This window comes from Eriocheir sinensis, chromosome 10 (genome assembly GCF_024679095.1).
Source record: "Eriocheir sinensis breed Jianghai 21 chromosome 10, ASM2467909v1, whole genome shotgun sequence".
In the NCBI taxonomy this organism is placed as follows: domain Eukaryota; kingdom Metazoa; phylum Arthropoda; class Malacostraca; order Decapoda; family Varunidae; genus Eriocheir; species Eriocheir sinensis.
The window spans coordinates 2,162,043-2,176,787 of record NC_066518.1 but is presented as its reverse complement, the minus strand read 5'-3'; the positions used below and the strand labels follow the sequence as shown (position 1 = coordinate 2,176,787).

The 14,745-nt window shown below is 43.1% G+C and overlaps 1 long non-coding RNA gene across 1 annotated transcript in view; it reads left to right on the top strand.

Moving 5' to 3' along the window:
• Nucleotides 1-14,745, top strand: part of LOC126996436 (uncharacterized) — a 183,896-nt gene that overhangs the window by 66,004 nt on the left and 103,147 nt on the right. Inside the window, exon 5 of the long non-coding RNA XR_007751162.1 lies at nucleotides 14,166-14,355. This is a non-coding gene — a long non-coding RNA (uncharacterized LOC126996436). The remainder of the gene's footprint in view (nucleotides 1-14,165; nucleotides 14,356-14,745) is intronic.

Genomic DNA, 14,745 nt, shown 5'->3' with positions numbered 1-14,745 from the left:
GTGGGTTTATAATGAGTTATGATATGCAGATCTACTGAGCGAAAAGTTACGATAGGCCTTGTTGACATCTGCCCCCTCCTTTTCCCTCTCTTTCTACACCTTTGTATGTCCTCCTGTGTGTGGTAACTGTTGGTTTGCATGAATGTTCAGATAAAAACATTCAGAAGTTGAAATTTATTGCACAGGACCGCGTGTCTTTCCCCTCCCCTCCCACTCTTGATTCTTCTCCTCGCTCTTAACCCAACACTTTCCCCGCCCTTGAACCCAACACTCTCCCGGCCCGTGACCTCAACACTCTTTGCCCTTGACCCCAATACTCTCCCTGTCCTTGACCTCAACACTCTCCCCGCCCTTCATATCAATACTCAGAAAACTTTCGTATTATGCCTGACATTTTCCAGTCCACTCAACGAGCGGTCATTGTCCCTCTACCGCCCTTGTATCTCTCAAACTTTCACTCTTTCCCTTTTCGTCTTTATCTCCCTAACTTCCTCCCTTGTGCCGCTAACTCCCCTCCCTCCATCCATTATTGTCTCCCTCCTTCCATGTTCTTCTCTATTGCTTTCTTTTCTTTACCAACCCTTTTCTTCTCCCCCTCCACTCTCCCAATACATAAAGAACAACCTTGAAGCGTCGTTCCTCACTCTTCCTAGCTTCTCTTCGTCCTTCCCTGCCTTCACTCTTATATTTCCTTCCACTATTTCCAGAACAGCCTTCAGAGACACCTGCTTTACCTATTCTTTCCTCTCAATCACTTGTATTATCTTCTTTTTCTCACTCCCACACCACCTCGGAGTAGGATGATCCCCATATAGAAAATAGATAAAGATAGATAGATAGATGGATGAACAGATAGAAAGAGAACTAGAAACGCGAAGACAATTAAAAAGCGACGAGGCGAAACAAGTGAGTAGCACAGACTATAGACGAAATAAAGTAGATACAGAGATAAAGAACGCACACGTTGACGGTATTAATTGATGAAAGGGTGCAATAGAGGAGAGGAAATAAAGGTTGAATATATTGAACCGTTCTAATACACGCACATACACAAAAGTCCTGAGGCGGAGAATCACGCCTACATTCTATGCCGATCCTATAGATTAACGATGCTCATGTTGCGGCCTAAGACTAACAAGAAGGCCCTCGAGTGTCTCATTAGGGGACAGAAGAAACAGGAGAGCGCGAGGAGGTGAAGAAGAGGCGCCTCAGGGAAGAGAGGGAAATACATGAGCGCGCGGACACACACACACACACACACACACACACACACACACACACACACACGCGCGACTTGTTTAGGCTTACATCTCGCCAGTTTTTTTTTCTGCTTTGCCATCAGCGAGGTTTCTAAGCAAGCCGTGAGGTGTATTTCGTTTTGAATTTATGTAGCCCACCCAGACGGGAAAGTAAAGTATAATTCAGACGCCTAAGGAGATATATCGGACAGTTACTCGGCATCGTTATTTTTTTATAGCGGCAGCAAGGACTAGTTTTTTTTAAAGCTCCAGGTTTGCCTCTTGTGGCCGTTAAAGATAAGCAACATTTGATATGATAGCTTGAACGCCGTCGGAGAACAAATTTTATGGAATTAAAATCATTAACCTGGGAAGACAATCTTGGAACTACGTATGAAGAGAGAAGCAAAGCAGTAAGACAAGAAACCGACAAAGGATAACCAACATACTACCTTACAGATAATAACATGCCAGAGAGGAAGGGAGGAGGAGGAAGAGGCCGATGCGAAAGAGCAGAGAAAGTAGCATCGAATGTTACTCTACGGCAGAGCGAATAAGAGAAGTAAAATATATATGAAAAGGAAGCTTTGGTGGATGGCCGAGGCAGTCACAATAGTACTTCCCGAATGAATAAATCAGCCTGATGGGATTCGATCTCTTGTGATGGTTTATGTTATGAGAAGCCAACCAGGACTTTGAGTAACGGGTTTTAACATGTTTTATAGTGTGTATGGAAGGGCACTTGGTAATGAATGCTGCGTTTGATGGGTGACGCCAAACTGTTGTGGGGGATGAATGTGTAATACTCTTCAAGGGTTTTTATAGTACTGTTAACTTTGTATTGCTGGCACTAGTCACTCCTCCTTCATCAATTCGTGTTTTTTTATGGCGGCAATAACACATCTAACAAATTGAAAGAGAATCATCATAAAAGATTTTTATTACCCGTATGTTTTTTATCGTCGGTTTTATCCCCCCATTCGTTATGTATTAGTCACCCTTACATTATTGTGTCAGTCCCGCGGCTATATTTTCCAGCAGGGATGGCAGTTTTTTCTTCTTTTTTACGTTCTCGTCAGATCCATTATTTATCGTCTGCGTGATGTATTTATCTGTGCGTGAGTGTTTCCGGAGTCTAGCCGCTCCACCGCGCCTCATTTCCTCAATCTTATCTTCCCTCCTCCCTCTCCCCACTCTCCGTCCGTCTCCCCTTTCCCCAGGCAGTGCTCTTATCAACCTTTTCACTCCCTCCCAACTACCCTCCTCTCCCGCCTTCGGCCACCGCTCCTCTCCCTATGCAGTTTCCAAATCATTCTTTTTCTTCTCCCATATTCCTACTTCGCTTCATCATGCATCATCATCATCATCATCATCATTATTCATCATCAACATGCAGTGCTTTTATCAGTCTTTTCACTCCCTCCCAACTACCCTCCTCTCCCTCCCGCCTTCAGCCACCGCTCCTTACCCTATGCAGTTCCCTTATCATTCTTTCCCTTCTCCCATATTCATACTTCGCTTCATCATACCCCTAAATACTCTTTTTACTTTTATGTTCCATCCTCTTCATCATTGTCTAACACGTTCTATTATGTTTGCCATAGTTATTTCCCTCTTCGTCTACTTAGTGTTTGATCCTCCCCGTTTTCCTTTTTTTTTTCATTTCTTAAATTTTGTTGCTGTATTCCAATTCCACCTTTAGTTGTCAGCCCCATTTTTTTTTATATATGTATATATCTGTTCTCCTCAGCCACCACGTTCCCCATATCACGCCTTTCCATTACATTCCCTTCACCATATCAACCCGGACTCGTTCCCTTTCTTTCCTTACGCTCTTCACTTTGTCCAATTTCCCTTCCTTCACTCATTGCCCTAATCACAGTTCCTCCTCTTCGTCCTCCCCTCTGCTTCTTTCGTGTCCCCCATCCTCCTCCTTTCCACACCATGTATCCGTGGAAACATGGTGTGGAAAATGAAAAAAAGAGATGCATTTCATTTCTCACTTTCTATTTTCCTTCATGTGTCCTTTTCTCTTTTCTTATCTTTCCCAAGCCTTCACATTCCCTACCCCCTTCTCTTTTTTTTGTCTGTCGTCTCCTATGGCCCCCGTGCCACAGGAGCATCTCGATGTAGTAAGTTTGATCAGGGAACCCCCCGCCCGAGGGTGGATTAGTGGCTTGCGCCCCTGGGAGCCGACTCGCTGCCGCCGGATATTACGCCAACGAGTCCAACCCTACGCCGGGCAAGGTTATCCCCTCTCTCTCTCTCTCTCTCTCTCTCTCTCCCCCCCCCTCTCGCTCACACTCACACACAAAAAAACTATCCTTTCACCTGTTCATATTTCGTCTCCTCCATTTCTTTACACCCTGCTTGATGCTAACTACATGTATACAAGAGCTTTCTCCGCCCCTGTATTGGGTATTGATCACCTGTGTGAGGGGGGGAAGATCTCCACTTCATAGCTTTTCTTGCAGGCTTCATCAGTTTATCTCCTTTTACTGACTGTTTTCAGCATCTTATAGCTCAAGTCCGCCATGGTTTAGCTTTCCTTGCTATCTTTTATTACTGTTTTCATGCTCACTGATCTTCTGGACTGCATGCACCCCCCCCCCCCATCCCCCCACCCCGCGACCACATTTGCACTAGACTTTCTTCTTAAGTCTTTGTCTATACCATCCAAATATAGTTGCAAGACGGTTGTAGTATTATGGTAGATTTATGTCATATTCAATCAATATCTCTGAAAAATAAGTAAAATCCCAACACCCGCCACCTATCCCTTCTCGCAAACGTCACAGCTCTGCTTGCTCTGGACGCTACCAACTGAACCCAACATTTTTTTTTTCTGGCAAGCCTCACCTCCTCCCTTGAGCAGTATACGTCCTCTCATTTTTGCAAACCCTACAACACCCTCTGCCCTGCTCCGCCGCCTTGCACCTCACCAGGATCTGAATTGTGTGCACTTCTGAGACCCGGGGCTTGAGTTGTTTTTTACTCATATATTTTTTTGTGGTTTGCTGGTGAGTTTTATTTTATACTAAAGCAACCTCACTTTACCGTGTTGAGAAGTTACGATGAGCTCTTTAGCTGGACGTCCTATAAACTCACTTAGAGCTGACAGCGATACATCTGCCGAAATGCTTTGCAATTCAAGAGATAAACTATCCATGTGGTAAATGAATAAGGTATTGTTACTGGCTTGCAATCAGTGGAGAACAAATGCCGAAAGTTAGTTAGGTCACAGATAAATGGCAGCAGACTACAGCACAGTAACATGCAGACGCTATTAATCTTCGCTTCACACATAACCCAAGCGGGAAATCAGCAATGTGTGTGCGTGTATGCGTGCGTGCGTGTAATACACCAGGGTCTGACCACTCGACAGACTCGCTGTACCTTCCCTGAAACTTGGAGCTCACAAGTTAAGGATCTTTGGGTACAGCTGAAACCTCACACCCACACACACCAGGGAGACGGGACACAGCCCCCGACTCTGTGTGTGTGTGTGTGTGTGTGTGTGTGTGTGTGTGTGTGTGTGTGTGTGTGTGTGTGTGTGTGTGTGTGTGTGTGTGTGTGTGTGTGTGTGTGTGTGTAGTTTTAAAGTAACATTGTATATAAGAATTATTTTTAGGTGACTTGTTTTACTAGTATGTATTGGTTTTGTCTTGTTGTTTTCCCATTTTCTCTCTACCTTTCTACATATCCATCCGTCTTTCTCGGAAAACCTGATCTTTTTGGCCCTCCAGAAGAGAGAGAGAGAGAGAGAGAGAGAGAGAGAGAGAGAGAGAGAGAGAGAGAGAGAGAGAGAGAGAGAGAGAGAGAGAGAGAGAGAGAGAGAGAGAGAGAGAGAGAGAGAGAGAGAGAGAGAGAGAGAGAGAGAGAGAGAGAGAGAGAGAGAGATCTGACTTCACTGATTAGCGTAAGGCATGAGTACTACGGCAGCACAGCTTTAGTTGGCCTGGCCTGGTAGAGGTGCTTGGCTCACTGGGGCGGCCGCGCTGATGGTTTTGTTTCCAAGACCCTCAAGGCCCGACACACCTGCCGCAAGCCTGACGGAGGGGACCAGCAATATTCAGAATGTGTAGGTAATAGTGAATTTTTAAGGAATCTTTTAAACATAAATATGGATGATAGGAGTATTGATGGCAATCTATATCTTCGTTGAAAAGGATTAAACTTTATATTGTCTGACTTTATATAGTATAAGGAATATATTTAGTAAATTATAATAGTGTGTCGGTTTCAGTGCCCTATTTAGATACCAGTATAACTACCAAAGGCATCAAATGAGCTGTTTGTAAATTGGAATCTAAAGATACATTGCTGTACCATAAAAATGTAGTGCATATGTTTACAGAAAAATTAAAGATTAAGGGTAAAGAAAGAAAATGCAGTAAGAGAAGCGATTTTACAAGAACCAGTATTATTATTTGATCTAAAACCAAACACACATACGAAGAACTTGTTTTGAAAAGAATGATATTTCTCGGCACATCCACGTCCCACAGGTTTCGAGCCGGTGACGGTCTTGACGGAGGAAACGTTCCTCTGTATTTTTCTCTCCTCACATGCAAGAGAAAAGTGGCAAGAGTGGACAACGACGGCAGGGGTGCAAAGCTCCGAAGGGCTCTACCGGACATTTCCATTCCTTGGGCGTACAATTGCACAGTAATATTTTCCTTTTGATAGCGACAAACCCGCAAATTTTCACTTTTGGATGGGAGGTGAAAACTATCCTCAAAATAGATAGTCAACATCGCCTGCCGCCGCCACTGCAGGAAAGACCCTCTCATGAAAGTGCAGAGTAAACACTATCTACCCTCGTCTGCTAGATAAACACTATGCTATCTACCCCTTCATTCCTTTTTGATGCCAAAGGGTGATGACGGTGGCCCCCAAAGCCAGGGCAGCCCTTTCCTGCCCTCCCCTGGACCCGTCGGGCTCAGCTGCCGGAGGTCTGGAGTCGTCAAGCAGCGGCGTCCCTCGTGGCGTCTTATAGCCAGAACAGTGCCGCCATCAAGCTGGTAATTTTGGCGGAAATTGAACTAATGGGAACAGGAATTCATGAACACGTTTAGCAATATAACTATCATTATTTGTTTCAATTAACAGGTCCACAGCAACGGACGGTTATCATGCGATAGTGGTCGTCGTCCTCTGTATTTGATCTTCCCCAACCCTTTGTGGCTCGGACGAAGTGTTCATTTTTATTATATTGACGGTGATCTATCTCTTGCTGCCTGATAATGCAGTACCCCAGCCGCCCACCCAGTGATTCCCTGGACTGAACTCGCTGCAGGTCGGGATGAAAGACAAAATGTAACTGACGGATGAAAAATTGTCAAACAGCGTCGAGACATAAACTTGGAATAATTCATCCACCACATGTTTTCTGAGCGACCACCGCCTCATAGAACGATACATATCTATCATACTTTATATCTTTCACTTGTAAATAGTGGTTACTGTACATGTGGTGCGCCAAAGAAAGGATGGAAACAAACCACATAACTATTTAGTCTACCCTTGCAAATTGAATCCCATCATGGAAACTAAAAAATAAATAATAATAATATGCCGTAATATTTCTTAGAGCCAACTCTCCTCCAAGGTAAACATTAAATATCCACAGCAAGTTCAAAGATCATGAAGATTGAAATAAATGCCGTAGTAATTCACAAGTTAATGTACGCCATCTGTATTTTCACCGTGGTCTGTTCACGTTCTGAATTCGCGATCCACAGCCAGTATGTGTGCGTGTAACTCACCCACAGCCTGACCACGAGCTGGACTCGTCATCGCCAACAAGTTCCCTTCCAAGAGCAAGGCTCATTATAGTCGATCTCTGAGCATTGCTGAGACCTCATACACCACACACCCCATCCCCCTTCCTCATGGGGGGGTACAGTAGCCACTCCATGTCAGCGGAAAAATCCTGGCCTGAGCGGCGCTCGAACCTCCGCCTGTCAGACCGTAAAGCCTGAAAGCGCAGAGCTTAAACCAACTGTGCTATCGGAGCGGTGTGTGTGTGTGTGTGTGTGTGTGTGTGTGTGTGTGTGTGTGTGTGTGAGAGAGAGAGAGAGAGAGAGAGAGAGAGAGAGAGAGAGAGAGAGAGAGAGAGAGAGCAGGCTCTTCTAAGAATACTTGCAGGCAATATATCATTACATTACTTCAGTGTCTCATCATACTTGCTGATTAAGTTCGGTTGGTGCTTCACTTATGTCTACTCTCATAACAAAATCTCTCTCTCTCTCTCTCTCTCTCTCTCTCTCTCTCTCTCGCCCCCCCCCCCCCCCCCCTCAACCGAAGCCCTCGCGATACAGGCTCGGAAGCTATTGCATTTAGGAATCAAATGATCAAACGCCCTCCGCCACCACCTCCAGCAAGCATAAATGAAATGTGATATGCAATTCCTATGTCTGTGTGTGTGTGTGTGTGTGTGTGTGTGTGTGTGTGTGTGTGTGTGTGTGTGTGTGTGTGTGTGTGTGTGTGTGTATTCGATTACGAGTGTGCATGTCTTTGATTGTTTTCATTTGTTTTGTTTTTACTGGGAGTCAGGCAGGTCAAAAATTATATGAAACTTCGTATGCTGAAAGGACACGTGTGACCTGATTCAATGCTCTCAATCATTCGCTATCGCCAGCTTCTGCGTAACAATGAGGGTGATGTTGTTTGATGATTCCTAACTGGCTATTTTTCATTGTTTGTCTGGTCGGGTCAATTAATCTGGGTAACATACTTTTTAAAGATAGCAACCAAATATACATGAGAATATCCTCTGGTAGATATCTCAAATCGGCTCGCCCTTTGGATCACTCCGATAAAGGCTTAATGATTAATGTCAAACAAATGCACGGAATTAATGCCTGAATCATGACTTATGGTGACTTTAAGGAGAAACCCACCCGTACATTAAAAGAAGGCCATGAGTGCTTTCAAATATTGGTATATGAACAGCGTATTTGTTTTGAATACTGTCTGCGAGCTCAGCTTTTCTATTTCACAAGTGGTTTAATACATATCTAACCAAGTTATTTTTTTCTGCTTTGGTTGATCTTGATTTTGCATATTTAACCTTTATGTGGTCACTGCCATCATTTACTTTGCTTTTAAGACTTGCATTCTTCATGATGTCACGCCTGTTTCTGATGATCCTACAACATACACTTGGTATTTAACAGCTCCTCCATAAGAACTTTTAAACCATTTTCTGTTCTCAAAGTCCGTATACTGTAGACGCTAATATCTAGTAGACAGTGATGGTCTGGTCTATTTACACTGTTATTCTATGCACCCCTATCTCCGGAGTGCCCCTGATCGCCACAGAGGCTAAGTACTCCCTCGCTGCTGGGTGCTGGGGGCCGTTAATCACAGCAACAAAGCTGGCTCATGGCATGTGATGGGAGAGAGCAGTCTTCTTCTGCTCTAATAGGTCCATATAGTTTGATTGCATTGTCCGTGTCACCTCTGCTACCGAGCTTCTGCACACAGCCCTGTTCACCACTTCAAGATGATGTTCCTAGAATATGTGTATTGATATGTGAATGTGTAAATGTATATACACATGTATTTATGTATGTATGTATTTATGTATGCATGTGTAAATACTTGTATATTCATATAATGTGAAAATACCCTCGTGCACCTTTCACTAAACACTGAAAATCCGGTAGTAACATAATGGGACGCGTATCACCCGTTTAGCCTCGCCTGATGAGCCCGCCAACAAACAGTGGCGGGACGGTGCCACAATATATCACAGCGACGCAGCTCACCCTCGGCCTGACACGTCCCTAACCTCGCGGGCCTCACAAAACATCACAATATCACTGCCGCTGCGCCTACTGATGGGGCTGGCCGGAATGTGTGCTGTGAGCGCTGTGAACCCTCGCGCGGCAAATAACTCATGCAGTCAATCCCTCGTCGCTGGGCGGAGAGCCACGCCGCGCCGCCCTCGTTATTTACGGCGGCGAGGCATTGCTGGGATGACCCCTGCATGTACACTGATTTCATTTCATCATTTTTTTCCGCGTCTAGACTTTAAATGATTTCAAATGTCGTAATAACCTGTCAGCGTTTTGTTCTGCCTTTATATACATAACAGAAGAGACTCATCACTACAATGGTATTCTTTTAATAAATATGATAGAAACTTGATATGCACATCACACGAATCTGATGCTCCCCCTCGTTGAATAGGTCACAGATTATGAAAATGAAGTATATTACACATGTGAAAGATATATTCCGTAAGTCATCTTGATGTCAATTAAAAGATCCCTGATTATGGTAATTAAACAGCCTTGAAGCTGTCCACCACCGAGAAAATTAGCAGGCTTTATATTAACAAAACAGCTATTTGCGACATTACTAATATTTTTTAACTCATAAGCGACTATCATGACGGTATTTTTTTTATTGCTGCCTGCACATTATTGACAGTGACGAATGTTTACTATGCGCAGGCTAGCATACCACGATATCGGACACGCCGTGATGCTGCAGGTTGCCGTTGCGCGATAATGTTCACTTCAGACTCGGGTGAACCGATTTTTTTTATATAACATTCACCACGTAATCTCTTCCTCCTCCTATTCCTTCCTTTCCTCGTCTTCCTCGTTCTCCAAGCTTTTGTCTTCTCTTCTACTTTCCTGCAATAGTTTCTACATACTTTCCCACTTTTCCCGCTGCGTCTCTTCCTCATCACTCCAGAATTTTATCTTCTTTTGGCCTTACATCCTCCCGTTTCTTTCTTTCCGTTCTCTGCAGTCCGTTCCCTTAATGCGTGTATCCCTTCTACCCCCCCCCCCTACTTCCCCATTCTTATGCATGCTATTCTTCCTCTCTCCTTTTTATATACTCCCTCTGCACTTTTTGTTTATTGTCCTATCCTTCGTTTTTCCACCATTCTTCTGCTCCTTCCTCTTCGTTTCCTTTCTCTCTCACTCTTTTCTTCTCCTTTGCTGTAATCATTTCCTCTTCCTTATTATCGTACTGCTTTTCCGGCTGGTGTTTCTTATATATATATACACACACACACACACACACACACACACACACACACACACACACACACACCTGTTCTCGAAACACTTCCTTTCACCCTTTTCGTATGTATTTCCAACAAACTTTTGTCAAGAATAGCGCTAAAAGCCGGATGTTTGTGTGTGTGTGTGTGTGTGTGTGAGAGAGAGAGAGAGAGAGAGAGAGAGAGAGAGAGAGAGAGAGAGAGAGAGAGAGAGAGAGAGAGAGAGAAATGGGCAGATGAAAGAGTAGGTGTGATGTATATGGTAATTATAAAGGTAAGGCCGCGCAGATCGATTTTTTCTTTTTCTTTTTTCTTTTCTTTTTTTTTTCACCCAGAAAGCTCCATGAGCGTGACTCTTTCCTTTGATCTTTTTTTTTCATTCGTCTCAAGTTTCCTTTCTTCCCACCTTTTCTGTCCCTTTCTTTTCTTCCCCCAGCAAAGTTCTACATCTCGTCGTTCTAAGTTTTCTAAGGTCATTCGTTTCTATTTCTTAACCTTTTCAGATCACTTCTAGTCCTTTGTGTCTCAAGATCATTAGCCTTTCCTTTGCTTAACTTCCTATTCCGTTTTTTATCAGTAATAAATTTTCTTCGTCTCTTATTTTATTTTCAATCGTAAATTCATAATTCTGACGTTATTTCAGTCTGGCAAAGCTTCGTTCCTCGCTCTTGTCTGTGCTATAAGTTTTATTTATCTAAACAATGCCTATCTACTCTCCAGCCCTTTCCTATTCTCTGATCTATCTCTCCGTTAAATTATCAAACATGGTCAACACATACCTTTGAACTTTGCTCTATTTCCGCCGTAGCTTTTGCCCTTCCACGTCTCCCACGCCCTTCCTCTCAACACCAATAAAGGCTCTCTTGACGTTCATTTCATCTGTTTATGAATTTTGCTTGGCTCTTCAGTATTAGCGATCTTATTCAGCTCACACTTCTGGCGTTTGATTCATTACATCAATTAATTTGCCCCATTAACACCTCCCTCATCCACCCTCCCCTTTCCCCGCATCTTTGCCCTGTAATTCCATCTGCTAGCGACCTTCACTCGGCTCATCAGTTTAGCAACTGCATGGTACTGAATACTAAGATAAATGGCTTATTAAAACTAAATCAATGCGCAGTTTGCGTCTCGAATTTGTCCTCGGAAAGCATTAAGGCATGAATAACCCTAACACACAATTACACACACACACACACACACACACACACACACACACACCAAGGTAATGTCGAAGGCATACGTATAGTTACAAGGACTAAATATGTATTAGTGAAAGAAGTCTTTCGGTGACTATGAAAATATTTAATTGCAAAAGCTGGTCCTCGGCATGGCCATGAATGAGTCACTTACAATATTTATCCTGGAAAGTAATCTGGCGTTTAAGTAAAATACCTGGAAGCACTTTATTTTTTTAGCGTCGGTTTCTGTGAAATATAACTGCAATTCATGATTTTGTGTAATCTTAAGAATATTGAAGGACGAAAGGAATCATTGAAACATATAGATGGCAGAAGAAAATACATTTATGAGAACTCACAAATACTGCGTAGTAAAATCCAGTACTTGAAATATACGGGGTAATACTCTCAACATCTGCAAGATTGATAAGTTGCGTGGTTTCCTTTTTCGTGTTCACGGAAAATAGAAGCCAAACCGAGACAAACCAATAAGGGTGATGCATTCCCCCCTCCCGGCCCTGCAGCACACGCCGTAAAGGCCTCGTATTATGAGTACCCACTCGGCGCGGCGTTACGCCAAAATGCGCCGCCACATTCATGCCTTCCCAGAATTGCCTTTTCTTAGAAGAGGAACACGAAGATTTTTTTCTCGAGGCACCAAGGAAGAAAGGATGATGATTTTTTATCGTAATTATTATTATTGCAATTATTACGGTGTTTTTTCAATATTTTCATTGTTTTCGTTATTATTATTATCTTTATTATTATTATTATTATTATTATTATTATTATTATTATTATTATTATTATTATTATTATTATTATTATTATTATTATTATTATTATTATTATTATTATTATTATTATTATTATTATTATTATTATTATTATTATTATTATTATTATTATTATTATTATTATCATCATTATTGTTACTACTGCTGCTGTTGTTGTTGTTGTTGTTGTTGTTGTTGTTGTTGTAATCATGATCATTACGGTCATCATCATCAGAAGCAGTAATAGTAGTCGCGTTACTGTTATTACCGCTAATGCTGCCATTGTTGTCGTCATCATTTTTATTATTACCTCTAAAAACACGAGTCACGCTTCCCTCGGTCCGTGAAGTAGACATGTGTATAACTTTTGTGAAAACTAGTTCTTCATTTAGACATCCTTATCGTTGCCTAATGGGGTGTTTAGAGCCATTACGCCAACTCATTGGTTCGATTTCAGTGCTGGGTAACATTCAACTTGTCTTGTTCTTGACTTATATGTCACCTGCCCGCACTGGATAGATTAATGCCATAATTACCGCCACCGAGCCGGGTCGGGGAGGAAGGTTAACAGTTTGAGTTGCCTCCTACCTTTCAAGACCCTCGGGTGGTGAGGCAGACAGCGGCGCCAACGCATTGGTTCGATTCCGGTGCTGGATTAACATTCAGCTTTACGCCATTTGTTTTGATTTTGTGTGCATACAGTGTGAATGCTTGCTTTCAATTACTACTCCTCATAATTAGTATTGGTAAAGTATTAGCGACCACCATTTTTAATTATTTATATCATTGCTCTAAATTAACTCCACCGCCGTTAAATAATATCATTTCAGGTTGATTGGCCGCCGCTGCTGATGTCCATGAAACTGTGTAACTTTTAGGAATATTAAGAAAAAAATGCTTTAAGTCCTTTATTGTATCAGTTTTAAAACTTCAATATTTCCACCATTTTTGTTACGATAGATAATGAAATATGTAACGCCTAATTACATTGTTTAAAAAAAAGTTATGAACAAACCTGATGTGTTTGTTAATTGTAAAAACAAACCCATAATTACAGGCTGTAGTTTTTTTTCTTCTTTTTTTGCAACACCAAAAAAACTAAACATGCTACGTGTAAATGAAAGTTTTTGTGTATTTTGTTAATGATGCACAATAAATAATCTTTCATTTTTATTCACTGACATGCATAAAGTCAATTTGTAGTATAAAAGCGACAGGGACGGAGCATACGTGTAAGTTAAGTATACGAAGTGAACAAAATGTGACCAGAATTTCCATGAATGCGGTGGAGCAAACAGGCTAGCTAGAGGGAGGGTGGGGATGGTGGGGGGAGGGGGTAGTGGTCAGTAGTGGTGGTGGTGGGGTTGGTGGTGGCTGTGGCAGGGGGTAGTGCTCAATAGTGGTGGTGTGCGTAGCGGCGTTGATGCTATTGCAGGCATGCTCAGAAATGGTGACAGTTGTTGAATTGGTGGAGGTGAAGGGAGAGTTAATAGGGTTATACGGCTGGCGAAGCGGTGGCAGTGTGGTCGTGTAGTGCGCAGATACAGCAGGACTTGTAGTAGTGGTGGTAATGCTTGTGGTGTGCTGCCTGCTTCTATTTGCCTGATCCTAACACAGAGGGAGAGACTTAACCCGGTAGCAGCGACGGGCCAAATTTGTGGCTTTACCGTGTACCAGCGATGGGCCAAATTTCTGCCATGATTTAAACCTCCCAAAATAGATGATGCATAAACTGACCACATATGCGTTGATATATATTATGAAATGGTTTGCGTGAGTGATGATTCTTTCTCATTATTTTGCTTAGAGGGGCCTTTACCCTAACCTAACCTAACCCTACGAAACATGACCCCCGCAGCTACCGGGTTAAGAATGAACGAAGGCGGGAGAGTGGAAGTCGGTTGTGTGTGTCTCAAGGGCTTTGTTTTCTTTTCATTTTCAGGTTTGACGAGGAACACCACCCTGCAGAATCTGACCTTGACTTGGAAGGCAGAAGTGTTCCTCTAACGTGCAAGAAGACTGTGGGAGCGTGTGAAAGAGGGATAGAGCCGAACAGCGATAGGAAGAGGACATACCAACTTAATCTAAACAAGAATGACGGACTAGAAGAGCAGGATGAAGGTTGCCTGAAGGTAAGTAATCATGAATCGACCGTCAAACACATCCCACACCCACACCCTCACACACAAACTCACTCTCAAACACACCTGCACGCCTACCGACCCGCACCCACTCACCCAGGGAAACCTTGTGCCTCCTCTCACCTCTCCCCTCTCCTTTGCTTTCTCTCACGCCTCCCCGCTACCCCCTCTTCCCCCTTGCCCTCTCTCTCACATTTCCTCCCGCCCCTTTAGGTACAGACGTGTTCGGTTTCAGGCTTCCTCCATCTCCCTTTCGTCCTGACCTGATTAGCAACACAGCCATGCCTTTGTGTGTGTGTGTGTGTGTGTGTGTGTGTGTGTGTGTGAGAGAGAGAGAGAGAGAGAGAGAGAGAGAGAGAGAGAGAGAGAGAGAGAGAGAGA